Source organism: Dromaius novaehollandiae, chromosome 30 (genome assembly GCF_036370855.1).
Source record: "Dromaius novaehollandiae isolate bDroNov1 chromosome 30, bDroNov1.hap1, whole genome shotgun sequence".
Classification (NCBI taxonomy): domain Eukaryota; kingdom Metazoa; phylum Chordata; class Aves; order Casuariiformes; family Dromaiidae; genus Dromaius; species Dromaius novaehollandiae.
The window spans coordinates 2,253,502-2,272,394 of NC_088128.1; the positions used below are offsets into that span (position 1 = coordinate 2,253,502).

The 18,893-nt window shown below is 52.5% G+C and overlaps 1 pseudogene; it reads right to left on the reverse strand.

The window, feature by feature from the left end:
• Positions 1 to 4,454: 4,454 nt before the first annotated feature.
• LOC135324031 (olfactory receptor 14A16-like) lies at positions 4,455 to 5,255 on the reverse strand (annotated as a pseudogene).
• Positions 5,256 to 18,893: the final 13,638 nt, after the last annotated feature.

Sequence of the window (18,893 nt, forward strand, 5' to 3'; positions counted from 1 at the left end):
TTCCTGGGTAGCCCATTCCCCTTCTAACCCTCTGTGCCCTTCCTTCTGCCTTTTCAAGTCCTAAATCACAAAGTCCCTGTTCATCTGTGGCAGCCTCAGGCCAGACCCTGATGGACTTTCCTGCAGACTTTCATGTGCTCCGAGGACGTTGTTCCTGAAGCCCTAAGAGGGCTCCATGGCTCCTCTGCCCTCCAGGCCAGTCACCCCTGGGATCCTGACAAGGATCATCTTGATCCTCTGCTGCAGTCCAGGGCAGTGATCCTGCTGTTCCTCCTACCTCTCCACCATCTTACGGTCACTGCAGTGACAGACAACCTTCACATTCACATCCCCATCCAGGCTCAGCTTCACGCAAGAAAGAAAGGGCAGGATGGCACTAGCAACTTAGAGGCAGAAGAGCCTGCCTTTCTCCCCTCACCACTGAGGGGATCCAGGCAATGCACTTTTATGTGGTTAAAGATAGATGAAAAGAATTTCTGGGGTAATGTAGATGTGCCTGAGGCAGTGCCTCCCAGTGCCTTTACAGTCAATGGGGAGAAGGAGGTGTTCAGCTGCCTCCTTTTAGATGGTCACACAAAGCACAAATGACTCCTGTCCCAGAAACATTTGCTCTGTGCTTGACATGGGGCCTGAGATCACAGGCTTTTAGGATAATTCAGATTGAAGAGACCACAGCAGGCCTGTAGTGCAACCTGCTGCTCACAGGAGAGGTCAGAGAGAGGGTCAGAAACCAAAAAAATGTCCCTGCCAAAGGACTTCTGGGGTGATAGAGCAGGAGAAGACAACAGAGAGTTAACAGCATAGTATTTTGTCCCATGGACCAAAGGGTTTCTTTTTTGCTTTCTCCAGAGAATTAAATCCTCAGCTCTCCAGAGGGAAAAAGCTGGGACAGTAACTGTGCCCTTAACATGGAGGTGGAGAAGCTCCTGAGGCCCTTATGGGGCACCAGACCCCCAGGCATGCCTGCCTTGCTGCTGGGCACCCTCCAGCCCCAGGCAGGAGGTCTGTGGGGAACAGCGTGGGGTCTGCAGCCTGCAGCCCTGGCCACCCAGCAGGTGTGGTGGGACCCCACTCCTCTACATGAGACTGGGCTCTCCTACATTTCCCCAGCATGAAGCCTGTGTCCTCTCTGGCTGGGAATACAGCCCGGCAGGGAGGACCAACATGGGAAACACAATTTCTGTTCCGGGGTGTGAAGAGAGAGGGGAGGGCAGAGGGGGATCTGCTCATGCCTCGGGCAGTGATTCCCTCCCTGCAGTCGGTACAGCCCTGCTCATGCCCTGTGACCTGTGAGCCCAGGAGGTGGGACTCTCATCTGCTTTGGCTCTAAAGATTTCTCAGCCCACAAGACCCAGCATGCAAAGCACCAGTCTGGGGACACCTCAGCAGCTGAAGGGGCTGAATGCCTGGCGTGTTCCTGAGAACTCTTCTGTAGTCTCCCTGCACTGGTTTGATTCCTGTTGCCAGTGGAGCAGAGACTCCTTTTGAGGATGAACTCACTCACTGTGTGACTCTGAGGATGGGCTTGACCAGGCAGTAGAAATGCCAGCAAGGCCTCAACCCCACAGCAGTGTGCCCTGCCCAGGACTCCTCCTTCCAGCCCCTTCCTCCTGGAGGCTTTGGGTTGGGAGAGACTGCTGGAGATCTCCAGGACCATGATCTTCTCTGAGCTGGGCTAACTTTATAGTTCAATCAGGTTGGTAACTGCTTTCTCGAGGAGAATTTTTAAAAATCTCCGGGCCCCTGTCCCAGTGCTGCTCAGCTATCATGGTTATTTCTTTTTTTTTGGTTAAACTCTTTTGAAATCTGCTTTACTGAATCTTCTCCTTGTTGTCTCTTGTCCTTTGCTCCCCTTGGCCCCAGCCAGACCATCCCATCTGCTTTGACCAAGGACAATCACAGCTTCCCCTCCAAGCACAGCCTTGCTGGGATCTCCTGGGACTGTGCAGGTGGGCTGTGGTGGCCAGCTCCAAGCAGAGCTATGTGCTGCAGGTCCCTATGTGGTCTCAGAGGAGAGTGTATGGAGACATGACGTGACCCAGGGCAGAGCCTGTGGGTTGACACCAGGGCAGAGCCAGGACCAGCAGGAGTGAGAAGAGAAGACCTCCAGCAGCTGCTCTCCACACCTGGGAAGGGAGTGACACACTCGGCGGTGCTCCTGAGAGAGGATGGTGGCACAGGACGGGGGGCACTGAGCACTGTAGTGCTGGGCACTGACCACCTGTGCTGGGTCTGGGAGTACTGGTGGACAGTGTTGGTGGCTGTAGCCCCTGAGAGACCCCCAACCCTGCTAGCAGCAGCAAGTCCCCTCCACGACCGTTAGGGGTGTCCTGGAGTGTTGTGGCTCCCATCTGCGCCTCATTCCTGCACTGGCCCAGCCCTGCTGCCCTGCGCATGGCCCCACAGCCCCACTGCCCCACTGTGCAGGCACTGCACAGGACCAAGTGCATTCAGGAGTAGGGAAACATCTCCCCAGCATGGTCCTCATGACAGCCCTCAGTGCCCAGGCCACCATGGCCCTCCTGCCCAGCAGCCTCCCACCAGTCCCAAGCCCCTGCCCAGCCCTCATCCTGTCCCATCCCCTGGGGTTAGCAGAAGGCCATGCTCTGGGGACTGCTGGATTCCGGGTCCAGGGAGAGAGGCCAGGCGAGGCAGCCATTCCCCCCATACAGGTGCTGAGCCCAGCAGGCAGATGGAGCTGGTCATAGTCAAAGATCACCCCTCAGCAGGACCACAGGGAATGGCCAGTGCTGGAGACAGCTGGTACCAGGGACTGGGTGGGTGAGGAGTTTTCTGGGACAGCTTCTCCTCTCTGTTCATACAACAGCAAGCTGGGCTGCATCTTTGCACTGAGGCACCCTGCTTGAGGGCTCCCATGGGAGAAGGATGGTCTACAGGCCCAGTAGACGGCCTCAGGGCCTCCTCTGCATGCTCCCTGCCAGCCCTGCAGAGGATCCAGAAGAGGACTTGTCCTCCCAGGCTCACAGCTGGACGCCCAGTCCTCCAGATGGGCATGGAGCCTTGTCTGGGGATGACTTTTGGGGTAATGGCCAGCATGCAGGGTGGGGGAGATTGTCTCAAGGACATGTGCTGGGGATAGCGCCTGAGAGAGAGCAGCAAACTGATATGGCTCCTGGGTCCTGCTTCCTTCAACACAAGCTCTGACAAAGAGTCCCAGCCTTCCTTTTGGTGCCACCCATCAGGAGGGATGATGGCAGGATGAGCTTGGCGGGTGGGGAGAATTAATCCTTCTTCAGCCACTTCCCAGGCCATGTGGAGGCCAGGACAGCAAGGACTTCTGCCTCTGCAATGAGAGCTCGCTTTAGTGTACCCACACTCTGAACCTTTTTTTCTTGGATTAAAAGTTGCCATTTTTCTCTCCAAGACACTTTCAAGCCCAGTTCCACTTCCTTCTCACCTCTCCCAACTCCTCCTCTGATCTCGCTGGCCATTCCCACAGCCCTCCCCTGTTCTCCCACAGGACCCCGAGCTGATGGTGCTGCTCTGCAAAGCAAGCAGGCTGCGAGGCCACAGGTCCACAGGGTGACTCTGCACTGGCCATGCTGGTCAGGGTGGGAATCAGACCCAACCAAACGAGGATCATGGCTTCTAATCCTCTCCAGGGGACTGCAGATGTGGCAGGTGCTTGGAAGGACTATGGAGCATTTCCAAGGGTGCTAGTTGTGTCCAGGTGTGCCTCTAGATCCTGTCCCTGGTATTTCACAGAGGGTCTCCAGTCTTCCTTTCCTGTGCCAGCTGGCTCCTCACTTCCTCTGCTGGGATTGCAGAGTCCTCCTTTGCCCACAGATACCTGGGTTTAGCACTTTACCTTTAGGTGACTCCACCTTGGAGGACATCTCCCTTTGTGAGGCTCCCCTCACTGCCCACCCAAAGAACCCGCTGTCCCAGCAGATCCCCTGTGCTCTCCTGGCACCTCCAGATTCCCCCTCCAGAAGGACAGGCATCTGACACTGGGCTTTAACATGTGGCACGGCTCTGGCTATGTAAATCTGTGATCATTCATCCCCTCCACTGTCACTGGACACTGATGGGGGAGTCCTAAATCCAGCCCTTGTTCTCTAAGAGATAGCAACAGATTATGAGCTTTTTGCTTCTGAACCCATGGAGAACCCTGCACAGCACACCATTTTTGGGTGCAATTCCTAAGGCCTACTCTTGACACCAGTTTTGGAAGAAGAGCCAGCCTTCAAGCACTGCACCAGGAAGAACCTGCTTTATTTCAGAGACACTGTGAGGGAGTCAGCTCTGACCCAGTGTTGAACACAATGTTATGTGGGCACCAGGTGAGACAGAGAAGTGTCATTAAAAGTGGAATGAATCCAAGCATTTGTGTAGCAACAGGATTACAAATGTTACTAATAATAGTAACAATAGTCATAATAAAAATAAAATGAACAAACAATGCTCAGTCTTGGTATAGGACACAGGGGGAGTCATTTGTGGAGAGCAATGGCAATGTTGCCACTGCTGAAAAGTATCCATGAAATCATTTTCCTCAGTGTGTCCTTGAGCTCCTTGTTCCTCATGCTGTAGATGAGGGGGTTCACTGCTGGAGGCACCACCGCATACAGAACAGCCACCACCAGATCCAGAGATGGGACAGAGATGGAGAGGGGTTTCAGGTAGGCACAAAATGAGGTGCTGACAAACAAGGAGACCACAGCCAGGTGCGGGAGGCACATGGAAAAGGCTTTGTGCTGGCCCTGCTCAGAGGGGATCCTCAGCACGACTGTGAAGATCTGCACATAGGACACCACAATGAAAATGAAACACCCAAAGACTAAACAGCCACTAACCACAATAAGCCCAACTTCAATTAGGTTGGCATCCGAACAGGAGAGCTTGAGGATCTGGGGGATTTCACAGAAGAACTGGTCCACTGTGTTGCCCTGACAGAGTGGTATTGAAAATGTATTAGCAGTCTGCAGCAGAGCATAGAGAAAACCACTGGCCCAGGCAGCTGCTGCCATTTGGACACAGGCTCTGCTGCCCATGAGGGTCCCGTAGTGCAGGGGTCTGCAGATGGCAACATAGCGGTCATAGGCCATGACAGTGAGAAGAGAAAACTCTCCTGTTTATGAGAAGACAAACAGGAAGACTTGAGCAGCACATCCTGAGTAGGAAATGGCCCTGGTGTTCCACAGGGAATTGGCCATGGATTTGGGGACAGTGGTGGAGATGGAGCCAAGGTCGAGGATGGAGAGGTTGAGGAGGAAGAAGTACATGGGGGTGTGGAGGCGGTGGTCACAGGCTACGGCTGTGATGATGAGGCCGTTGCCCAGGAGGGCAGCCAGGTAGATGCCCAGGAAGAGTGAGAAGTGCAAGAGCTGCAGCTCCTGTGTGTCTGCAAATGCCAGGAGGAGGAACTCATTGAGGGAGCTGCTGTTGGACATTTTGCTCTCTCCAGGCATGGGGGACTGTCCAAAGAAGAAAAGACACTGAGACGTTAAGAGAGACTTTTCAAGCAAAAAAGCCCCCAAATATTTCCGTTCTCATACCATCCCCCACATTGTCGCTCTCTTTACCTAGAGGATCTGTGTGCAGCTCCCTCGCTTGAGCTCCACTTTGCACTGGCTGAATGTGCTGCTGTGAGGAGCTGGGACATCTGCCTGTGGACTCCAGAGGAGTCAGTCCTGCTGTGCAGTAGTGGGAATGGGTTAATGGGTTTGACTATCCCTGATATTCATAGTTCCTGTCAGGTGAAATCCACCCGTCACGCGGAAAGGCTTTTCAGCATCTTCACTCCAAGTTTTAAAGAAGGAGGTTTGAGGAACAGAGTTTTAGGGATTTTTAAATAGCATTTATTTTCTTTGAGATGTCCTTGTCACCCCTGGGGAGTATTCCTTAAAGGCAGAAATTCTCAGCATTTCTACTGTGAGTCCTGAGAAGATTGGATTCAATGTCATGTACTGTAGAGTGAGGACATCTTGTCTATTAGCCTTGTTTCCAGCAGTCCTGTGCTCGCACCTGTTTGAGTGAAGGATGATGTTACCCTAAAAAGAAACCAGCCCCAGATGAGGGCAGAGGAGTCCAGTTTCAAAGTACAGGTCTCCAACTGTCTCACCCTTTCTCCAGGCACCTGAGGGAGCTCTCCACTCTCCCCTTCTAGCCAAGTTCACACAGGGCTCTTTTCAGATGCCCACCACTATCTCCATACTCTCAGCATCTCTGCAGCTTCTTCATGGGTCTCTCAGATATCACAGAGATGCTATGAGACAGCTGTGCCTTGCTGGAGGGCAGCTCGCAGCCTGGCAGGACACCACAGGGAAACCATCAAAGGACCATTAGGACTGAAGATGGTCTCTCCTTAAGGGACATTCAGCTCATTTGCCAACCCCACAGACTGCATTTCCAGGGGCCACACAGCTTAGAAGGGGGCTGGGAAAACCTCTTTTCCATGCAGACTCCTCTGTTGCCCAACTCGCAGTGTTGGTGTCTGAATTGCAGCTGAACCCCCCTCCCCCACACACACCCCAGGGAGCCCGAGAGAAGAACAGGAACAGCGTGGACAGGAGGGAAAAAAAGGAGCAACATAAAGAACCTGGTGCTGAAGGAGGCAAGAAGAGAGAGAGACAGAGGGGCACTCAGGAAAGCCTTCACTTTACCCACCTGGGCATGCCACCTTGCAAATGGTGACATCGCAGGGCAATCACTCTCAGCCCCTTTGTCAGGCAGCACAAAATGGACCCATAGCAGGAAAGATGCCCCTCTCCTCTGCTGGAGGTCTGCCTGCAGAGGAGGCAGACTCATGCCCTGGACCCCATGGCTGTCAGGGCAGAGGCTCTGCTGCGTGGGAGGGGAGACAGGGGCAGCTTGCTCAGAGGAAGCTGTCTGCATTGGAGGGACTGACCAAGACTTGCTCAAATCCATTCTCCCATGACGATTCTGTTAGCAGTTCCCTCTCATTGCCTGCCCATCTCTGCTGCCTGGCGCTGTCCCTGCTGGCAGCTCTTTCTCTGTCCCAGCATCTTTTCCCTGTCAGTGCTCACAGACCCCATCCCACCCTCCATGTGTGCTCAGTTCTGCCCTACAGTAACCTCCTGGATTAGAGCACTCTCCAGGGGCACCTCTGTGCATGCACGTCCTAAGGAGCAGGTCACATAAAGTCCTATGGGGCCACAAAGCTGATATTGATGCTGTCTCTAGGTTAACGTGGGGATGAAGCAGCTTGCTGAGGTTTCTCACCAAACCTATTAATCTCTGAGCGTGAAGGTTCAGCAGTCCCAGGTCCTTGACAAAACACAAAACTCTTCGCTTCATTCTCCCTGCCAAAATTAGGAAACTGAAAGTGGAAAAACCTGAAGGAAAGCTCCTTGTCTTTCAAGTAGCCCTTCCCTTGATATTCCTCTTGAAAAGGCTCCTCGGACATCTCCTGTGCATGAACTAGAGCTGTGAGCAGCCCTGACCTATGCAGCAGCCTCTCAGCAGGAGAATGAACCTGCCCTGCTGGGAGTCGCTCCTTTGACCCACAGCTTTTCTGCACAGTGCTGTGGAGAGCTCCCCAGGCAGGCTGAGGGCTGACCCTCGCAGGTGGAAGTCACTGCTCCAGGCACACAGCACCCTGGGTCATAGGGACACTGCTCTGAATTACAGCCCTGGGCAGACCTGTGTGCACACCCTGGCTTCACACCCCTACAGGGTCCCTGGAAGAGGGTAGGAGCATGCCCTGTCCTTGTGATGGTGCGGCAGAGAATCCCTGCTCTGAAGCATCTCCTTCTCCTATGCACAAGAGGAACTGGGAGAGCAATCCTTAAAAAGCCTATCAGTCATGCAATGGGTTGAGTTCAGAAGACCCCTCGAGGAACCACAGTAACATTGCTCTACAGCCAGAGACTCACCAAGTCAAGTGCTGTGAAGATTTCTCCCACAAGCAGCTCTCCTCTGGCCTCCCACTCCACACTGCCTGTCTCTTCTCTCTGCCTTCTCTCATCTCATGTCAGCAGCAGCAGGCAGTGCCCACAGCCCTGCTGCTCTTGGCAGAGGAGCTGCTCCTGCACACAGCTGTGTCTGGGCAGTGCTGCCAGGTTGCCATGAGCTCCCTCCATCCCAGGAGCCTGGCCCCACTCAGGAGCAGAGGCCCAGCTGAAGGCGTGAATTTCTCTGTCCCTTGTGCTCCCTCCTCCTGGGAAATGTTCACTGAAGTAGACTAAAATAGTCACCGATGGTCCCTCTCTAAGCACTGAAGGAAGACTGATTCCAGCATTACAATTAGTCTCATCAGAGGATGGTTATTTGCAAGAGGTGGAAACGTCCCACCTTGGAAGCCCTAGTCCCATCTCCTAACTAGGCAAGATAGGGACAGGAAAGGAGTTCACTTACTCATGGTTCAGGTGTTGATTCAGATGAGCCAATTGAGGCATCTTATGCCAGGTTAGAAGCCCCTGGGCTGGAGTGGGATTCAGCTAATTCCCGTGAACTCCACAAGCACACAGGAGGTGGGATTGCCCAAGCTGAAGTTTGCACAGCATAGATGTCTGCAGGCAAGCTCCTTGTCTAAGCTCCCATTGGAATCACTGGAGATGGAGGGTGGGAGTCAGTTGCCCACACACAAACACCTGGTGACAGTTGAAGAGACAGAGGTGGTCCAAGGCATATGCCACTGTCTGCTTGCTCTGATGGAGCGACTGTGAGACCTGCATCCTTCTAGAGCCTCAGGTGGGGAATCTCCTTGGCCATCTGAAATGACTGCAGATGCCTTCTGCTACTATTAGAGCTCCATTCATTATGAGGCAGAGACACAGGTAGATCTCCACTGTGCAAAAAGCTAACAGAATTCAGTGCAGGCACTTCATTCAGTGACAGAGAAGTAGGCCTACAGGGCTGTGGCGGACTGATGAATGAATTTTTTGCCTTAAACATTTCTTGGTGCATGGGGTGCAGGCAGGCCACAACGACTGAGCTGCTGCGACCCCTGAAAAGGTCTCCCTGCGACCACCCGGGACACACCGAGCCTGCACTGAACGAGACCGCAATCGGGCAGAGACTTTGGGATCTGGACTGTAAATTATTGTCCGTTTTTAGAACAACTTCTATAAAACCTGCTTGGCATGAGTGGCTAAATTTGCTGAAGCCTTAGGCCGCACTCCCTAGTACAGTGAGAAAGGGCCCAGAGCTGCTGCAGGCGGGAATGATAAGGGCGTTACCAGCAATTTGCATTCCTGTGCACTGCTGAAACAGTGCTAATTGCTGAAGTTATCACCTTCTTTGTCAGGACCTTGAGAGCTAATGGCTGGACCTAAGAATGGAGACACACCTGTCAGCAGAAACGGCAACAGTAAACGGCCTACCTAGGGACAGTGATGAGACCCAATAAGGAGCAGGAGACCCCAGACCCAAATATTACTATTGGTCTGAACTACCACGTGAGGGGTGGGAAAACTTAATTTGAAAAAGCTATAATTGCCGAGGGATTTCTTTGTTCGCCCCCCCCCCCATCTCTTTCTCACTCCCTCTCTCGGCCCTCGCTCCTCGTCCCTCGTCGGAGGCACCCAGCTTGAGCTGTGATTCGAGCGGAGTCAGCGGAACATCATCGGCCTCGGAGTGGTGGTAGCTAGCTTCCTCTCTCCTTTTCCAACTTTTCTCTGTCTTTTCCCCTTACCCTTGTTCCCTTTTTCCCTTCGCCTCCCCCCCCCCCACACGCCTTTTCTCCCCACTTCGTGGAAAATAAAGGTAAAAGGTTGTACGATATTTGACCGGTTTTACCGTCTTAATCTCGTCCTTGGGATCGTAACGAAACCCTCCCGATACTGGATCGGGACATCTAATTGGCGTCACGGACAGGATCCCTTGAGACGAGAGTGTCGTACAACCGTATGGTGTGCTGAGCGAGTGTGTGTGAACGAGACGTACGAACAAGTACGAAGCGAGTGCGGAGTTCCGATCCGCGGTTCCGCTCTCCCGCGAGGGAAGCGGCCGGAGACGAACGAAGCGTAAGGAAGGAGTGAATGGTGAGATTTTTAGTATACTGGTTTGTGGTTTGGCTTCCTGAGGGCGTATAGGGGAAAACTGGATTTTAAGGTGTGACCCCCTCAGGACGATATCCCCTTTGTAGGACATTTTTGTACTAGTATACGGTTTGGCCTCCTGAGGGTGTATAGGGGAAACTTGGATTTTAAGGTGTGACCCCCTCAGGATGAAATCCCCTTTGTAGGACGTTTTTTGTAGTAGCTTACGGTTTGGCCTCCCGGGAGCGTATAGGGGAAACTTGGACTCCTTTAAGGTCTGGCCCTCCCGGGACGAAATCCCCTTTGTAGGATATGGCTGCCCAGAAGGCAGGCGATTTTTGTGAGGAAATCGAGAAATTATATGACCTTTTGGAAGTACACCGTTCTCGTCCCTCGCCCCCGGGACGAGACTGGGCACGGGACCATTGGTTCCAATTGCAAAGTGTAGTGGACCGAATAGCGGTCTTGCAAAAAGAAGCTAAAGTTAAGAGAGGAAAAGGGAAAGCTATTGTTTGCGCTGTGCTAGGAGCGTGCCTAGCAGCTGCGGTGGAGGACAGGCAGCGGGCACCTTGTCAGGCAGAGGCCGTGGTTGCCGCACTGCAAGCGGCGCTAACGCTGCTGCAAGAACAATTACGGGAAACCAAGCGGGCACTGGAGGAAGAGAAGCACCAAAATCTGATACTGAAAGAGGAACTAAGAAACCAGCTCCTGAGGGAGGCAGACACCCTCACCAAAACTGAGGTGCTGCTCGAGGGAAAAGGGGTACGCCAATTTTACCCCCAAAGGGACCTAAAAAGATTAAAGGAGGCCGTAGACGGCCCACCCCATATGTGCCCACTAGTCAAAACGGAATATGTATACGAGGATGACAGCGACAACCGCCCCCAGGTTGTTACCAAAGAAATCCCTTTCACAGCTACCGAACTGGCCAAGCTGCGAAAGGATTTTGCCAGAACGGCTAGGGAATCCGAAACCGAATACGTGTGGAGGGTATCCCTGTCGGGGGGGGACGGGATCCTGCTATCTGAAAAGGAGGCAGAGGGATATTGGGGCCCGGGCGTGTTCCTGACAACCGGCGATCGCCGAGCCCCGTGGTCCCTGACTCAGAGGGCCGCATATTGGGCGGGGGGGCTGAACCCTTTGGAAAGGGGGGATCCCCTAGCTATAACAGGTTCCGTCGATCAATTGCTGGAAAGTGTACAAAAGGCAGCTTGTCTGCAAATGATGTACGATCGGGAACTCAAGCCGAACTTGAGCTCTCCGGTGTTATTGCCAGTAGATCCCGAGCGGATGACTCCCCTAATACGGGGACTTCCTGATTCCCTGAAACCTATTGGGATTCAATTGCAGGGGAGAATCCAAAATGTGCCCCGTGAGGAGAGAATCGCGGCTGCCCTGGAAGGGATGGTAACCCCCGAGCATGGTCGGCTAGGGAAAAAGGTGTGGACCTGGGGGGAGATAGCCCAGGAATTGATTAATTATGAGAGAAAATACGGGCCAGTCAGCTGGATTTACCAAAGGGTAGAAACTAGGGCCGTGCAGGCGGCAGAGCCAGCAAACAAGCCGCTGGCATTTTCTGGGAGGAGCCCAGACTTAGCCAGAAGAGAAAGATCCCTGACCCGGCAGGGACTATGGCAATTGGGGCTGCAAAAAGGCGTGCCCCGAGACTTGATGGACGGGCTCCCGACCAAAAAACTAGAACTCCTGGTACGGAGGTGGTCTGGACAGGGACCCCCACCCAGACCGAAACAACCCCCCGCACCGGCGTTAAACGTGGGGGAGGAGTTCGAGGAGGACAAAAGGGTGGCGGGAAAACTGGCTCCTCCGCCCCCTCAGGGTGAGGGGGGAGGCGGAGGGCAGATGTTTATAAGACAGCTCACCTGCAATAACAAAGGAGACTTGTTAATCACCCTAGCGGTGGGGCCGAAGAGAAGGCCTGTAACTTTTTTAATTGACACAGGGGCCCAAATTACAGCGCTAACACGGAGTGAGGCGGAACGGTGTGGCATCTCAGTCCCCTCCAAACACCTAATAGTTTTAAGTGCTCTGGGGAAGACCCAGACTGTGCCCATGACCCCGGTAACATTGTGGTTCCCAGGGGAAGAGAGTCCTGTGGACACCATGGTGGCTGTGGGGCCTTTTCAAATGAACCTCTTAGGCATAGACGTCCTGAAGGGGAAACAGTGGCGGGATTCCCAGGGGAATTCGTGGTCTTTCGGCGTTCCTCAGGTCAGAAGACTGACCGGAGATTTCGGTGTGGCAGTGCGCTCGCTGCAAGCGACACCTCCTCTCCCCCCTTCCCGGCTGACTAATGTAAAACCCTATCTGTTACCTTTGGGAGCGAGAGAGGGAATTAGCCCAGTATTGGAGGACCTGAAAAAACAGGGAGTTGTGATCCCGGCACAGTCCCCCTTCAATTCCCCTGTATGGCCAGTTCGAAAACCAAATGGCAAGTGGAGACTAACCGTAGACTATTGGCAATTAAATAACAGTACAGGCCCATTGATGGCAGCTGTGCCAAACATTGCTGAATTAATAGCGACTATCCAGGAGCAGTCCCACCCTGTGATGGCAACAACTGATGTCAAAGACATGTTTTTTATGGTCCCTTTACAGCCTGAGGACCAAGAGCGTTTTGCCTTCACGTGGGAGGGACAGCAATACACATTCACTCGACTACCTCAGGGGTACAAGCACTCCCCTACGCTAGCCCATCATGCGCTAGCACAAGAGCTCAAAACTGTCCCCATACAGGTGGGAGAGCTGGCTGCAGTGTGGAGTGTATTCCAATGCAAAGGCCAGGCTACTTCCCCTGTACACATCTACATGGACTCATATATGGTGTTCAAAGGCTGCCCGGAATGGCTTCCTTTTCAGGAGCAAAACAGCTGGGAGGTTAATAGAACAATAAATGTACTTGGGAGCTAGTGGGAAAACCCACAAGATTCACACAAAATGGATTATTCCCTCCTTCTGACCCGAGGAGCGAGTTTGTTCTTATTCCTGTTTTCAAGGGCGGCGGTCTGACCAAGATGCACCTACTGCCCTGGACCATCCTGATTCAAGGATGCATCCACGAGGGTGACGAACGACCATTCCCCCTACCTTCCCCCAACCCATTTAATCCCTTCGAGAACAACGAGTTCGTGTTGCTGGCGAAAGCAGTAAGCCAAACTTTCAATTTAAGCCACTGCTGGGTTTGCAGAGGACCGCTAGGGTTATCAAGCTGGCCATGGATGTCCACACCCCTCACCCCAGACCAGATCGTAAGCAATTACAGCGAAACCGCGGATGACACGTGGAATGACGGTGGGACCTGGCCAATTCAGTTTCCAGCCATGGGACAATATTGTTTAAATTGTACCCAGGAGGGAGGGATTGAAGTGGGGGAAAGTCAATGCACACTCACTTGTAAGCTACTCGATAAAGACAGGAATCTCCAGCTATGGATGTGGCTCGATGAAACAGGGCACAATTGGGGACTTGGGGGATACTGGTCAAACAAAAATGAAACTGTAACTCACCAATGACCCAATTATCCCCCTTACAAGCGAACCTGCGAATGGAAAGACACTTCTGGGGCTTGGTATTGTACCGGCCGAATAGGTGATGGGGCAACCACATTTTTCAGCCCTCTGGGTGACAGAGACACAACTTACTTTCAATTCCCACCAGGGATAAACGGGCCATTTGCTCAGGGCATCGGAGCTAAGAAGGGGCATTATTGCATCTGTGGACACACAGCATATAAATTTTTACCCGCGGGGTGGTCGGGAATTTGTTACATAGGGATTATCAGACCATTGTTTTTCCTTTTACCAGAAACAGGCAGACCTCAGTTAGGCATAAAGGTATATGATAACCTCGGGGACAGAAGGGTTGCCCGTAAGACGTGATCCATTAAGGTAGATTTGGGTGGGATGCAAAAATGGGGAAATAATGAGTGGCCTCCTGAACAAATAATTCAACATTATGGGCCTGCAACCTGGAATCCTAATGAACTAATATCGGGGGTGAGAGAACCAATTTACAACCTAGAAGTGGCTCTAGAAATTATTACCAACAAAACCGCTGATGCAATAGATCTTTTAACTCTCCAGTCCCAACAGATGCGCACGGCAATCCTTCAGCACCGCATGGTTTTAGACTATCTGTTAGCTGAAGAGGGAGGGGTGTGTGGGAAATTAAATATTTCCAGCTGTTGTTTAGAAATAGATGATGTAGGCAAGGTAGTTCTCCAGTTAACCAAAGATATTAGAAAAATAGCCCACGTCCCCGTCCAAACCTGGAACGGCTGGAGTGGCAATTTGTGGTCCTGGTTACCAGAGGCACCATGGGTGAAACAGTTCATATTGTATTTGTTAGGTGCAGTTGCCGCTTTAATGTTTTTTACCTTGTATAATTCCTTGCTTTGTTCAATTAATCCGAGATGTTGTGTCAAATATGCAATTTGTTCCTACCACACCCTGAAGGAGGAAATTGCATATTGACATCCATACCGTATCTGCCAGCTGTTATACCTGTTGTAACAATCACTTACCTTCGTTAACTCAATTTTGATGTCTATTCTGTGAAGTTAAATGTTGCTAAAATTGTTAAAGCATGAACTTGCATCGGGCAACACCTCTGTTTAATCACTGTTAAGCACCTTTTACCCGAACCTATATCCTTCCTTTTACTCTTCCCGCGACGTGTTCTACACTTTCTATACTTCCTTCTGATCTCTATCTCATATCACCACTGTGAACAAAGGCTATGAAGACTTCAGGAAGGAGACATACCAATCAATGTTTAAGTCACGGGGTGGTGTGGCGGACTGATGAATGAATTTTTTGCCTTAAACATTTCTTGGTGCATGGGGTGCAGGCAGGCCACAACGACTGAGCTGCTGCGACCCCTGAAAAGGTCTCCCTGCGACCACCCGGGACACACCGAGCCTGCACTGAACGAGACCGCAATCGGGCAGAGACTTTGGGATCTGGACTGTAAATTATTGTCCGTTTTTAGAACAACTTCTATAAAACCTGCTTGGCATGAGTGGCTAAATTTGCTGAAGCCTTAGGCCGCACTCCCTAGTACAGTGAGAAAGGGCCCAGAGCTGCTGCAGGCGGGAATGATAAGGGCGTTACCAGCAATTTGCATTCCTGTGCACTGCTGAAACAGTGCTAATTGCTGAAGTTATCACCTTCTTTGTCAGGACCTTGAGAGCTAATGGCTGGACCTAAGAATGGAGACACACCTGTCAGCAGAAACGGCAACAGTAAACGGCCTACCTAGGGACAGTGATGAGACCCAATAAGGAGCAGGAGACCCCAGACCCAAATATTACTATTGGTCTGAACTACCACGTGAGGGGTGGGAAAACTTAATTTGAAAAAGCTATAATTGCCGAGGGATTTCTTTGTTCGCCCCCCCCCCCATCTCTTTCTCACTCCCTCTCTCGGCCCTCGCTCCTCGTCCCTCGTCGGAGGCACCCAGCTTGAGCTGTGATTCGAGCGGAGTCAGCGGAACATCATCGGCCTCGGAGTGGTGGTAGCTAGCTTCCTCTCTCCTTTTCCAACTTTTCTCTGTCTTTTCCCCTTACCCTTGTTCCCTTTTTCCCTTCGCCTCCCCCCCCCCCACACGCCTTTTCTCCCCACTTCGTGGAAAATAAAGGTAAAAGGTTGTACGATATTTGACCGGTTTTACCGTCTTAATCTCGTCCTTGGGATCGTAACGAAACCCTCCCGATATTGGATCGGGACATCTAATTGGCGTCACGGACAGGATCCCTTGAGACGAGAGTGTCGTACAACCTTGTGGTGTGCTGAGCGAGTGTGTGTGAACGAGACGTACGAACAAGTACGAAGCGAGTGCGGAGTTCCGATCCGCGGTTCCGCTCTCCCGCGAGGGAAGCGGCCGGAGACGAACGAAGCGTAAGGAAGGAGTGAATGCTGAGATCTTTAGTATACTAGTTGGTGGTTTGGCTCCTGAGGGTGTATAGGGGAAACTTGGATTTTAAGGTGTGACCCCCTCAGGATGAAATCCCCTTTGTAGGACATTTTTTGAACTAGTTTATGGTTTGGCTCCTGAGGGTGTATAGGGGAAACTTGGACTTTAAGGTGTGACCCCCTCAGGATGAAATCCCCTTTGTAGGACATTTTTTGTAGTAGCTTACGGTTTGGCCTCCCGGGAGCGTATAGGGGAAACTTGGACTCATTTAAGGTTTGGCCCTCCCGGGACGAAATCCCCTTTGTAGGATATGGCCGCCCAGAAGGCAGGCGACTTTTGTGGAGAAATCGAGAAACTATATGACCTTTTGGAAATACACTGTTCTCGCCCCTCGCCCTCAGGACGAGACTGGGCACGGGACCATTGGTCCCAATTGCAAAGTGTAGTGGACCGGATAGCGGTCTTGCAAAAAGAAGCTAAAGTTAAGAGAGGAAAAGGGAAAGCTATTGTTTGTGCTGTGTTAGGAGCGTGCCTAGCAGCTGCGGTGGAGGAGAAGAAGGGGGCACCTTGTCAGGCGGAGGCTGCGAATGCCGCGCTGCAAGCGGCGGTAACAGCCCTGCAAGAACAATTACGGGAAACCAAGCGGGCGCTAGAGGAGGAGAAACACCAGGGTCTGATATTGAAAGAGGAGCTAAGAAATCAGCTCCTGAGGGAGACAGACACCCTTGCCGAAGGTGAGGTGCTGCCTGAAGGAAAAAGGGTACGCCAAATTTACCCCCAAAGGGACCTAAAAGGACTAAAGGAGGCCGTAGACAACCCCCCCCATATGTGCCCACTAGTCAAAACAGAATATATATACGAGGATGATAGCGACAACCGCCCCCAGGTTGTTACCAAAGAAATCCCTTTCACAGCTACCGAATTGGCCAAGCTGCGAAAGGATTTTGCCAGAACGGCTAGGGAATCCGAAACCGAATACGTGTGGAGGGTATCCCTGTCGGGGGGGGACGGGATCCTGCTATCTGAAAAGGAGGCAGAGGGATATTGGGGCCCAGGCGTGTTCCTGACAACCGGCGATCGCCGAGCCCCGTGGTCCCTGACTCAGAGGGCCGCATATTGGGCGGGGGGGCTGAACCCTTTGGAAAGGGGGGATCCCCTAGCTATAATAGGTTCCGTCGATCAGTTGCTGGAAAGTGTACAAAAGGCAGCTTGTCTGCAAATGATGTATGATCGGGAACTCAAGCCAAACCTGAGCTCTCCGATGTTATTGCCAGTAGATCCCGAGAGGATGACACCCCTAATACGGGGACTTCCTGATTCCCTGAAACCTATTGGGATTCAATTGCAGGGGAGAATCCAAAATGTGCCCCGCGAGGAGAGAATTGCGGCTGCCCTGGAGGGGATGGTAACCCCCGAGCATCAGCGGCTGGGAAAAAAGGTGTGGACCTGGGGGGAGGTAGCCCAGGAACTGATCAATTATGGGAGGAAATATGGGCCAGTCGGCCGGACTTACCAAAAAGCAGAAACTAGGGCCGTGTGGGCGGCAGAGCCAGCAAACAAGCCGCTGGCATTCTCTGGGAGGAGCCCAGACTTGGCCAGAAGAGAAAGATCCCTGACCCGGCAGGGACTATGGCAACTGGGGCTGCAAAAGGGTGTGCCCCGAGACTTGATGGACGGGCTCTCAACCAAAAAACTAGAGCTTCTGGTGCGAAGGTGGTCCGGACAGGGACTCCCGCCCAGACCGAAACTACCTTCCGCACCGGTGTTAAACATGGGAGAGGGGCTTGAGGGGGATGAAAGGGAGGCGGAAAACTAGCTCCTCCGTCCCCTCAGGGTGAGGGGGGAGGCGGAGGGTGGATGTTTATAAGACAGCTCACCTGCAATAACAAAGGGGATTTGTTAATCACTGTAGCGGTGGGGCCGAAGAGAAGGCCTGTAACCTTTTTAATTGACACAGGGGCCCAAATTACAGCACTAAAACGGAGTGAGGCAGAACGGTGTGGTATCTCGGCCCCCTCCAAACACCTAATAGTTTTAAATGCTCTGGGGAAGACCCAGACTGTGCCCATGACCCCGGTAACATTGTGGTTACCAGGGGAAGAGAGTCCTGTGGACACCATGGTGGCTGTGGGGCCTTTTCAAATGAACCTTTTAGGGATAGATGTCCTGAAGGGGAAACAGTGGCGAGATACCCAGGGAAATTCCTGGTCTTTCGGTGTTCCCCAAGTTAGAAGACTAACCAGAGATTTCGGGGTGGCAGTGCGCTTGCTGCAAGCGGCACCTCCCCTCCCCCCTTCCCGGCTGACTAATGTAAAACCCTACCCGTTACCTTTGGGAGCCAGGGAGGGTATTACCCCAGTATTGGAGGACCTGAAAAAACAGGGAGTTGTGATCCCGGCACAGTCCCCCTTCAATTCCCCTGTATGGCCAGTTCGAAAACCAAACGGTAAGTGGAGACTAACCATAGACTATCGGCGACTAAATAACAATACAGGCCCATTGACGGCAGCTGTGCCAAATATTGCTGAGCTGATAACGACTATCCAGGAGCAGTCCCACCCTGTGATGGCAACAATCGATGTCAAAGACATGTTTTTTATGGTCCCTTTGCAGCCTGAGGACCAAGAGCGTTTTGCCTTCACGTGGGAGGGACAGCAATACACGTTCACCCGACTACCTCAGGGGTACAAGCACTCCCCTACGCTAGCCCATCATGCGCTAGCACAAGAGCTTGAAACTGTCCCCATACAGGCGGGAGTCAAAATTTATCAATACATAGATGATGTGCTCGTGGGAGGGAGCCGGGTAGAGGACGTTGAGAAAACGCAGTGCGACATTATTGCCCACCTAGAGCGGATAGGGCTGACAATTCCGCCCGAAAAGATCCAAACTCCCTCCAGCGAGGTAAAATTTCTGGGAATTTGGTGGAGGGGAGGGATGACATGCATTCCCCCGGATACCCTATCCTCATTGGACTCAATTAAAATGCCGGAGTCC